At 33.5% G+C, this 12,425-nt stretch overlaps 1 protein-coding gene across 2 annotated transcripts in view; it reads right to left on the bottom strand.

The window, feature by feature from the left end:
• LOC145740131 (acid sphingomyelinase-like phosphodiesterase 3b) overlaps positions 1-12,425 on the bottom strand; it is a 363,835-nt gene that overhangs the window by 55,524 nt on the left and 295,886 nt on the right. The gene's annotated exons all lie outside the window — the stretch shown is intronic.

Genomic DNA, 12,425 nt, shown 5'->3' with positions numbered 1-12,425 from the left:
GTTGATGCAAAAATTCATGGAAACTGGTTCAGTGACAAACAAAAAACATCAACCTGAAAGACAAATTATTAATGAACCAATTGAAGTTGCTGTTTTGGGACACGTTGCAATGGATAATAATCAGTCTTTAAATCAAATTTCCCATGCATCGGGTGTTTCGACAAGCAGTGTATGGAGAATTTTAAAAAAACACAATTTTCATCCATACAAGGTAAAATTGGTTCAGGAATTGAACGAAGATGACTATGATAGAAGACTACAATTTTGTGAAATTATGTCTACTAATCTGACAAACAACGTGAACTTGTACAATATTTGGTTCAGTGATGAGTGTATGTTTTTTTTGAATGGAGAAGTGAACAGGCATAACTGTAGGTATTGGTCAGACACGAATCCACATTGGTTTAGGGAAACCCATACCCAATATTAAATATTGCAGCCCTTAGGCAGAGAATAATACATGAATGCCGACAACTGACACCGCAAGTCCTCACAAATGTTCGCGAACTCTTCCAAAGTCGCTTGTATTATTGTATGGAAGTTAACGGAGGTTATTTTGAGCCATTCAATCGATCATTTAATTGATAACCGCTATTTGCTATTATTTCTGCAGTTAACAAAAAATAAACACAAAACGTAGTTTTTATTTTTTTTGGTCTCAATTCAAAGCAAATGTACAAATAAAATAGTGCAATTAATTCCTTATGAAATACCCTTTCCAACGATGTGCCACACAGGGTATGGTGCCATTTGAAAACTTAGTGGGGGTGGCTATGGCGGCAAAGGAGCTGATGGCAGAAATTCAAATCCTACGTAAAAAGATGTCCCCTTTGCAATCTTTGTTGACGTGTCTTAGCATTTTCTAACAGATAAATTATTTTGGAAGATATTCAGGGTGGCTACTTTTCATTGAAAAACCCTGTATAGGTTTAGTTTAGTAAATGACTAGTAATAAATTTTCCGACGTTTTATTATTTTTATTTTGACTTCCTCATGACACTAAACAAACAGAAAAATACAAATTTTAGTAAAACAAACACAGGAACGAAAAACATTTTAATAATTTTTAAAAGTACTATTTTTTGCCAAAATTTTTGCAAACAAATAAATACACAATATATTTGAAGAATGAGTTGAGGAGTACAGATTTCAACAGATGTTGCACAGCAGCTACCGGGTAAATATTGTTTTAAATCTTTAAATCCGCAGGTACTGTTCCTTTGATATATGGTGAAAACAAAGAAAAAATATTTGAAATATTTTCATATTATTTGGGTGCAAGAACTAGGATTATAAAAACTTAATATAAAAGGATAAGGAAGCACAATGATTCTGAATTGGAAAATAAAATTTTCATAATAGTACAATATCATCTCTTGCAATAAGAAAAATATAGGTAGTTTTCAGATAATCTTGTTTGGTTTTCAACCAGTATCAACAAAACAGTATTTAAAACTTGATTAACTTGGATATATTATTATCTCAGATTATTTTTAGGCAGATCAGTCTGCAACTTTTCTTTCATTTAACTAAAGTTGGATCTAGTACCGTTGAAATTCTCATGTAATCATTCTTATCTGAGACACGCACAAAGGCATTGCAAGATAAAATGCAGACAAAAGTATAAATAAAATAAGGACAGCTAAAGACATTTTTATGAAAGAAAGTGCGAGGAAATTGAAGAACTGGAACTAAAACACAAGTATACAAAAACGGAAGCTACACCAATCAATTATGCAACGAAAACGAGGAAATGACAACCGAATTACAATAAAAGCATATGACTTGGAGGAACTATGTAGAAAAATTGTTTGACAATGAAAGACAAGAACATAAAATAGATAACGTACAACGCGATAAAGAACCAAAAATAAGTAAAGAAGAAACAAAAAACGCGCTAGTAACAATGAAGAATGCTAAATCACCGGGTACAGACGTGCTTACATGAAAACTTCTTTCTTGGTAGAAAGCTTGGGCAAGGTGATTCAGTGAATTCTCTAGTCGATCTTTTTAACTGCATCTACAAAACTGGAGAAATACGAAACGAATGGCTTCTGTCAACTTTTGTCACCATACCAAAAAAGGCAAACGCAAAACGGATTCTACGTCGAATTCTAGACAGATTTTTTGTATAATGTTGTCATTTATCTATCGGTAAATAACTATTCAGAGTCTGATAATGAAATAGCTATTTATGTAACCAGTTACGAAAAGATTGATTTTGTGTAACGAATGAATGTTTGTAGGGCGAGCGCAGCGAGGTCCTACAATTTGAATGAGTTACACAATAAGACATTTTCGAAACGTATTGCATACATAATTTTTTCTAATTTTGACCAAAAAGCGGTAAAAACCATCTTTTAAAGTGATTTATAACAAATATTCACTTGTAACATTGTAACTAGTTACATAAAGTAAAACGTTTTGTCACTCTAATCAGTTTTGAAAAGTGTCACTTTATATGCCAAAATTAGAAAAAGTATCTTTTATAAGACGTTCGAATTGGTTTTTTCCGTTCTCGCATGACTTCCCGTGTCGGCTTTGTCTTTCTTTCTGGACTGGTAATAAAATATACTATTAATTTACACATATCAGAAAACAGTTTTTTCTTGTTAAACAAGATTTGTCCTAAAAGTGACTGATAAAAACGTCAAAAATGAATTGAAAATTGGCCTCAAAAAGTCAGATTTAAATAGGGCAGAAAGGCAAGTTTTTCAAATGGAACATCCCTATTTTTTTATTTTATTGTATTTCCTGTTCAAAATTAGGGTAAGTTTGTATTAGGTTACTTATTTGAGTAATTGATACTTTTGAAATAATTACGAATTAATGATTTTCTGCATAGTTGGGGTATGCATAAATTATAATTTTTTATTTTATTTCTAAAGTTAATTCTTAAAGTTAAAAGGAAATTACAGCGAAATTTAATTAAATTACGTTTCAGACCTGAAAATTAACTTTATAATTGGACTAAATAGTCAATATTCACATTTTCTTTCTTGTTTCAAGGTGAAAAATTGACTTAAAAAACTTGATCACAAGATTTATTTAAGGTTGTTTATATACGCTATTATTATGATCATGGAAAAGGACAGAAGCATAACGTTTAAACAATGTGTTTTAACATTTAGCAAAATATGAGGTTTATGGCGATATTTAAAACTAGTCTGAGGCACATTTTTATTTAAGTTCAAAAGTTCAAATATCGCCAAAACGATTATATTTAGGTACAGGACATAATACACAACATATGTCTGAAACAAGAAGCAGAATCCAAAAGTGCAAAAACATACAGGGTGTCCCATTTAACCAGAAGTCCAACCAGAAGTAAAAATACCTAAAAACACTTTTAAAATATAGCACGTATTTAACTTATTCTAATTCCAGAATTTCAAGTTTCTATAAAAAGTTGATACTTAGTGCTTCAATGACTATAACAAAGCGTTCGATAAAGTACGTCACGATAAGCGAATGAGACTGCTGGTAGAAAAAAGCTTGGATAAAATGGACATCAGGATTTACTATAACCAAAAAGCTAATATTCAAATAGAGCAAGAAACCACCACGGAAATTGAGATCAAGAAATGCGTAAGACAGCGATGTGTACTCTCACCAATCTGATTTAACCTATATTCAGAGGACATCACAAACAAAAGAAGATATAGATATTAGAGTAAATAGCATTCCAATAAACAACATAAAATATGCTGATGACACGGTTGTAATTGCAGAAACTCCAGAAGATCTTTAGATACTAATTAACAGAATATAGTAGAATGCAGTGAAAAATACGGATTATCACTTAACATCAGCAAAACAAAAATAATGGTGTTATCTAAATCACCACAAAACTTCCCTGACATAATCGTGCATGGTCAAAAAATTGAGCCTGTGAGAAAATATAATTAATGTCCGACAGGGTCATTATTTCATTAATAATTACACCTATTAATGGTCTCAGGTGAGGGCATTATTGTTTATAATGCCCTCTGACCATTTTTTATATACATATCTACAGAATGAAAGTCGAACATTAAACATTGAAGACACCACAGGCATTATAGGAAATAATGCCCTGGTATCTTAATTACTGTTACGATTTTCCCGTGGGTTTACACAAAGTCAGTTTAACTCAACAATTAATAACTTTATTAATACTTCAAAACACTCCGTACAATAATTAATTAATATATAATAATTCCACAATTATTCCGCTATTTAAACTTTACCGCGTTCCCAAATTCACTACTACCACACTACTCTACTTCCTACGCCGACGTCGACGCCGCGTCTTTTATATTCACAAACCACGTTCTAGAATGACCGCGAAACGCTTCGCGATTTGCTTCGAATCTTCCAGGTGCGGCGCTTCCTAACTGTGGCCTACTTTAATACGCGCCCGGCCAGATATTGCGGCGCATCGGTTTCATCCTGACTCGAGTATAGTAGGCCCAAACCGTAACATTACTATACCTGGGAACTGTTATCAACGAAAATAACGATATCTCTGAAGAAATCAGGTTTAGAGTGGAAAAAGCTAGAGCCATATTTACTGAAATGAAGAAGGTGTTCCGGGGGCAAGATCTAAGCCTTAAGCTTAAAATTCGGGTTATGTTACGTGCTGTCGGTTCTTTTCTACGGAATGGAAGCGTGGACACTGAAAAAGGTCGATACTAAGATAGAAGCATTTGAAATGTAGATGTTCTGTAGAATACTAAGAATATCGTAGACAGAGAGTGGCAATTGTGGAGGTTTTGCGGAGGATGCAGAAAAAGAAAGAATTTACTTACTATGCATGTAATGATACTTGGGACATGTCATGAGGGCAGAAAAATACCGTCTGCTGCGTCTTACTATCCAACGAAAAATAATGGACAAAAGATTCATAGGAAGAAGAATGAATTCATAGTTGAAGAACTTGAGGAAATGGTAAAACTGCCAACTGTTTAGATCTGCAGTATCAAAAATACGCATATATTTGATCATAGCCAAATTTCGGAACGGTGAATGAATGGAAAGTGGCAATGACATAATTTTTTTAAGTAATTTTTGTTCGATTGTGCTTATGCCTCATGTTTTAAGTTTCAAATAATATTAATCTTTAGTTTTACGCTGTGCTCGGCCATGATATTTAAGAATTTTTCCGAAAATTTTGGTTAATGAAACCAATCTGTTTCTGATATGACTTCACACATCCTGTAAATGACACATTCCTCATGCTATTGTAAATCGATTTTATTGATATGTGACAAGAGTATTAAATAAGAACGCTTCTAAAATGCAAAGTAATCCAGTTTCCGTAACATCACAATTGCCTTTCGACGAGCTTGCACTAGCTATTCAAGAGCTAAATCTATTTGCAGAATTTATACTATCTAATGGAAACTCGATATATTTGCCGTCTTGCCTCCAGCGTATGAAAATATTTATTTAGGGCACGCTAATATTGCAAAAATATCGTTTCTTGGCGGAAATATTGTATATCAAAATAATCGCTTTGGTAAAGACTCGTACAAACTAATTTGCATTCAACCCATTGTTTTGCAATTGAATGTCCTGTCATGCATTTTGAAATAAATTGTGAAAAAATTTTATAATTTGTATCTTCAATGAGAAATCGTTTCAAGATGTCTTCAAATTTCCTACTCGGTAGGAACTAATAAATAATCGGGGGTAATTTGGTTTTCATATTTTTTTGGCGAAAGAGCCCGACACCGAAGATGGAGGTGGATGGATTTTTTCGAAAAAAATATGAAAATGACCGAATGCAGTTTGCAAAGATAACAAGTTTGAACGCAGAATTATCAGGTCATTTTTAAGCACGAATGTAATTTTGGGGAATATTTCCCGAATAAAGAAAATGTTTTGGTTTTGCTGCAACTATAGATTGCTCAATGGAACTCAATGAGCAACTTCCAAACCTTTTATTAATTTTTGTTGACATCGCGTTTGATATTGTTTGGTTATAAACAGTCAAAAAACTGCGCAAGGACAACAATTAATGTACTAGCAACAGGCTCTACAACAATGCAGTCGTTATAGATACGTACAGTGCAATTATCGAAATGCAATTATCACTTTAGAATGCAATTATCGCTGGCATTCTGGTGAAAATGCACTGCTCCTATGGGACATTTAACACATGAGGGAAATATTCGGTGCAGTTTCAGCGAAAACGACAGTGGAAATCTGTAAGCAAATACAAACATCGTATGATTTCACGGTTTCTGTAGAAATTATATTTAAAATAATATAATTCTGAAGAGAAAGTACTGGTCCTAAGTTATGTTAATGACTATTTCAACCTACTGGTATACTGGTAATAATAGTGATGTAATAAAACTTTCAAAATAGAATCCAAGTACAAACTCCGAAAATCAGAACATGCAAACTATTTTCTTCTACGAAAGGAAGGAAATGACAAACAGTCTTCTCCACAATACTTTATTATGACCTTAGATGGTAAGGTCTGCTCAACAAGTTTCGGTCACATAAATGACCATCTTCAGGAGCTCAAATCAGTCGATCAATGTGACTACTGTCTTTTTACAAGGGGAGAGACAGAGAGACCCATGTTATAACGAATTAGTGAATTTAACATAGTTAAATAGGTGAACAAAGCTCATTATGGAGAAAAAAACTAACTATAGCACATTAAATTAAAATTAAACAAAAAACTTAAACTAGACCCATTTAGGGCTGGGTGAGACCCTAGGGGGAAAAAAAGATCTTAAAACTGAAGAGGCGATCAAACAGGAAACATTTCCTTCCTTTCGTACTCTTGCGACTCAACTGAAAGAATATGGACTACTACTTCTTTCTATTTTCTTCTACTTTCAGATTGGTGAATTAAAAGCTTTTCCAAGAAGGCAAAGTTGTTAATAACAGTTGCCATTTTATTACTAAAATTTCGTTGAAGTTTACTTGAGACAACACATTTCGACCAATGCCAATTAAGGGCTTATTTTAAACATTATGGATTGTTCAAAACAACATTAAACATTCCTATAATAATAAAATCTATCCTGTTTTGCTAAACTGAGAAAATATTTAGTTGAATTCTGTTTAATTACAATGTAATAGGCTTAGTAAAACAGATTGTTCCTAATTTATCAAAGTCCTAAATTAGTTTTCTTTATTTCGTTTGAAATGATCTTCTTCACAAAAACACGTCACGTGGATGATGATTAATGGATGATCATAATTAATCTCCACAATGTGAAATTTCAACTTTTGTGTTCGCACGTTTCTACTAAAAATAATTATTTATTGTAGTAATTAAACTGAATCATTACAGTTTATTTGATGGGTATCCATAACAATCAACAAAATTTCATTTATGTGACTAGTTTGAAAATAATTTTCCGCTTTGCGAATCAATTATTAAAATAGTCCATTTTGTAGTTAATATAACAAACAATCAGCTTAATAGGTTGGATTTACGTTTCTGAAATATGCAATAACGTTTAGCAGTTGTATTTAATCTGTGCAAGCATTTTGCTCATTTTTTTTAACCGATTTCGTAGTTTTAGGAAACAAAATGTTTGGTTACAAAACTTGTCAGAGAAAAGCAGCAACAAAGTTAAAATAAAAGATCATATTCTAGAAAAGATATTAATACCAATTACGTTATTATTAATAGGTCAGAAAATGATTTTGCAGATGACATATTACAGATTACAATTTAGAATATTTGATCCTCATGGCGATCCACATTATTTATTGTGATTCTCCAGGAGATTTGTCTAGTTTTTTTTTAGTAAAGATTTATTGTTCTCTTCCACTTTTATTAAACTAATACTTACTAGAGATTTATCAGTAACTACCATTATTGTGATAGTCTTTGTTTGGCTAATGGACTTTTTGGGAAATCTTTGGTATGTCTTTGTACTTTAATATTGCAGTTCAAAGAAACAATAACTTTGACAGCAGAATTAATCACTTCTGTATTGCTTTTTGCATAGTAAATAATGTCAAATTTTATTTTTCAAAAAACCGACGTTGTTTCGTTTTCTTTATTGAGACATCGTCCGGGCAGTTTTAGGTGGAGAATTTTATGGTCCATTGAATATTGTAGTATTAACCATAAAATTCTCACTAAAAAATATGATGATGACACAATAAAAAAGGAAAAACGGTTGTTTTAAAAAATAGACTTTTGTTTCTTTAACCCGATCCAAATCCCGTCCAGCGAACCGAACAAGTACGTAAGAAGGTTCGTTAAAACCAATTTCTTGTTACTTCAAGTTTTTTCTGTATAACTAAACCCACCTTTTACTGATGAACAATATAACTTAACAACATCTCAAATCCTATTTTAATCATCCAATTGATCAGATTCCACTACAAATAGTAATAAGAATCCTCTCATTTACAGCAACAAAACTAAAACTATTATTCATTGACTCAGCTAATGAGCTTTTACAAAAGACGGCGTTCTTAATTACAATAATCGTCTACTCGACCTAATAGTGTATGATTGATTGATCCGCTGTTAGAGCCATTGACATTTCATTGGAGTAAAATAGTCGATCTTTCATTATTAGTCAATATTAAAACTAGATTGGCCAAACCTTAGCAATTTAAAGTTAATCAGAGGCACTTTTTACAGGTTTTGCAATGCTGACCACCGGAGACCACGAGCTGACAAGCGTACCAGAGGACGGCCGCCAACCTGATGAACAGACGGACAGACAATCTCAGAAGCTGCAGGAAATTGGACCAGAGAGGCACAAAACAGGAACAGATTGAAAACACTGGGGGAGGCCTTCGTCCAGCAGTGGATGACAATAGACTGATTGATGATAATGAGTTAAACACAAAATTATATGGTTAGGTGGAATGAAGAATCCATTTTCTAAATGTATCTCTGTATCTATACGAAACCTTAAAAAGGTTCTGAAATCATATCAGTCAATTAACTTCGCCTCTCTGATCCGCCACTCCTGCAGCTCTGTTCTTGGGACAGGCGAAAAAATGTATCATAGAAATGCTTACTGTACGGGTTCTATAACATTCTATCAAAATCCCGTTGTAAAAATTAGGGATATAAAGTCTATCACAAAAATGTGCAACATTTCGCCTGGTATTGCGTTAATCTGGTTCAGATCTTATGTTCCAACCTACTGAGCAAGCAATGACGAGAAGAGGAAGGATGAGTACGGCGCAGGAAGACGTTACTTAAGTCTCAATCGATAGTTTTGTCACCGTAACATCTAGTGGTAACGTTCTATGACGTCGCCTATGACTAGGAGATTTTTCTTAAAAAAAATACATTAAGAAGGAACGTCCTATAACGTTATATAGCCGTGTGTAACGTTACAGGACGTTACACTTGCCGTGTGTGGTAGTTATTGCTGTGACATTCGGTCGTCAAGTTAACGTTTAATAACGTCAAAGGTTACGTCATATGTCATTTTGTCACGTAATTTGGACATCTTGAGACGTAATTTTTCTAACTGGGAACGTTTCCTGTCGATTAGACTTAGATATTCCCATAAGAAAAAAATTACAAGTTGACAAATCCGGTAATAGTGCAGACCACGCAACCTCTCCAAATATTGCAATGACATGACCAGGAAACATTATTTGCAACGTTGCCATAAGCTGCCTGTCTTTGCTATGTTATCGTAACTGTCATTTTATTTTCTTAAAAAAAATCATTGTCAAAAAATGCAAAATGCGCATACTGCACACTACAAAACAACTTTCTCGCTCTAAAGCGCTACGTCTGTTTTACATTATAGTTTTTTATGGCCCTGTAAAGCCCTGGTTTGTCTGAAGAGATAGGCACGAAATGTTTCGTTGAAATAGCACGAAGAAGTTCATTCTAGTTTGGACACAGAATTCCCTTCAAAAGTTTTGTCTTGGGTGGTTTGTATCTTTTTGCACACTTCAGGTTGCTGTCATCGGTTAGATATCAGTGTTGAGCTGTCTGCTGTTAGATATGAATCTTCGACAATCGTAGGGATAAGGAAAATGATGTTTGTATGCATTATTTGAGCGCGCATATCTCAAATTAGTATTTTATTTCAACAATCATATTTAACAGCTGACAGCGAACTGAAGTTTGCATAAAATGATACAAACCACTCAAGACGTAACTTCTGAATGAAATACTGTCTCCGAGCCAGAACGAACTATTTCGTGCAATATTACCGAAATATTTCGGGCCGATCTGATCAGTTAAACCAGAGCTTGTCTGACGAATGAGATGAGAACAATGCTCCTATAAAGTTGAAACCTAAAAAGCAGAAACACTTGTCGCCGGGTTATCATCCTTGATCCTCTCTGCTTCACCTTTTTGCGAAATTGCCCAATAAACACTTTCCTGTAACTCATTACACCCGGGTAAACACTCTTCCATGTTTTACACTTCCTTCGGTAGGATCACTCGCAACGGTTGGCTTTAGCGTCACCCGTCACCCGTGCAGTTTGTGATATCCATGTTTGTTTTTGTCCCTCCTTTTCCAGGTTACACTCATATATGTTCACTATGTGTATGGCAGTTGGTTTTTGAACCTTCTTAATGAAGCCAAAAAGCAAAAACACGTGTGGCCGGGTTATCATCCTTGTTCCTCTCTGCTTCACCTTTTTGCTGAATTGCCCAATAAACACTTTCATGTAACTCATTACATCCGCGTAAACACTCTTCCATGTTGTTTTGACAAATTTACCTATATGTGTTTTAAAATTAAGTTGAAAGTCAAAATAACTCCTAGATCCACCATTTTGGTAACACGAGGCAACACTGCTCTATTAATTGTATAGTCAAAATAGGATACACTTTTTTTCGTGTATAGCTAAGGACATAATATTTATTGTCATTAAGTTCCAAACCGTTTTCAACTGACCAACTATAAACTTTGTTCATATCATAGTGATTGGCAGTCTTCTATGTTTTTTATTATAAGGTACAATTTTAAGTCATCAGCAAATAGTAATGTTTTGGATTTTAATTGACAACAATTATTTAATTGGCTAATTGTTCTTGTTATTCATAACAATTTTGTTTAAGAATAACAGGACAAACAGGAAGAGTAGTGGTGCAAGGTTAGATCGTTCTCGCAAGGTTATCGCATGACATTCGCAAACGGTCATGCATGCACGGGATAGCCTAATTTCGGTATTAGTAATGAAATATACTATAACATGTATTAGAATTAAATAATAGCAACATGGGAAAAAGATTTTGTTCAGACAGAACCAGAACTGTGTGTAATGGAATAAATGGGAAAACCGTATGGAAAACCTTGAGTTAATCTGGTAGTTAACTAAACTGAAATGTGAATCTAAGAAAAAAGATTGACAAAACGACAAAATTGATGCAGATAATTTGGATACGAGTGAGCGAATTCTTTAGGGATAAATAGTTGGTTTTAGATCCTGTGACCTCAGTTCTAAAGCAACGAAATACCATCAGTAACAACATAATATATCAAATTTTAATCAAAAAATGTAACGGGTTTGACCATATTAAATATATTCATAAAATTAGTAAATGTATATCTTACACATACTCTGTATTTAAAAAGTACCACGAAGACATGCAAAAGGCATGTAAAAGTTAATAATATGTGGCAAACATTTATGATGAATGAGGTCGCATTGCAAGTGCGTTTGCATTGCACTAATGGATGGTTCAGTTCAACGAAAAAAACGGGTCATCTTTACTTATGTAAAATTTATTATATTATATGGTTAGAAGGCGGTATTAGGTACTTTTTTCAGATATTTAGAAGATTTACAGTATAAGACTTCCTCTTAAAGTCTGCTAGCTCCCAAATCTTATATGAAAATATGCTAGCATCAATTATTCATTTTAGGTAAAGACAAGCAGTTAAAGTTAATATAGCCGCCAATTAGTGCTAAAATCAAATAAGTCATTAGCGAAAATATTAAACCGGAACACTAGATCTTTTCTTCTCATGGTCGTGATTTTTGTGTATTTTTTCCATGTAATAACATACGTTATCAAACAATTTTCTTCTAGTGTTAGAAGAGGACAATACATTTTAATTTGGCCTGAAACTGTGTTATAGGGTTTGTCGATACCAATTTAACGTTATCTAAATTGAACGTCACTTGACCCTGCACCTAAATATAAACTTAATGCTTAATGGCCTAATGCTTTAAACACACTACCTAACAGTCAAACCAAATATTGATAGGCCAGCGAATATGCCATTAATTGACTGGCCGTTTATCAGCGTATACCATTAAGTGTTTGCTGAACTGACCAGTTTTGGACGCATTAAATAGAAATGTATTACATTTTAATGTGATTTTTAAAACATCATAATTGTACCGAACGTGTTAACCTTCATAAAAGACCCTTTTCCCATAAAACACACCCTTTTTCCGCATAAAGGCAACTGTTAAGCCTCTTATCTTTATTACCTGTTGTTTCTACACTTTTTGAGTTT

The sequence above is a fragment of the Ips typographus genome, linkage group LG1 (assembly GCF_016097725.1).
Source record: "Ips typographus isolate SLU linkage group LG1, UJ_Ityp_2.0, whole genome shotgun sequence".
Classification (NCBI taxonomy): domain Eukaryota; kingdom Metazoa; phylum Arthropoda; class Insecta; order Coleoptera; family Curculionidae; genus Ips; species Ips typographus.
This window is presented reverse-complemented; position numbering and strand designations above follow the sequence as displayed.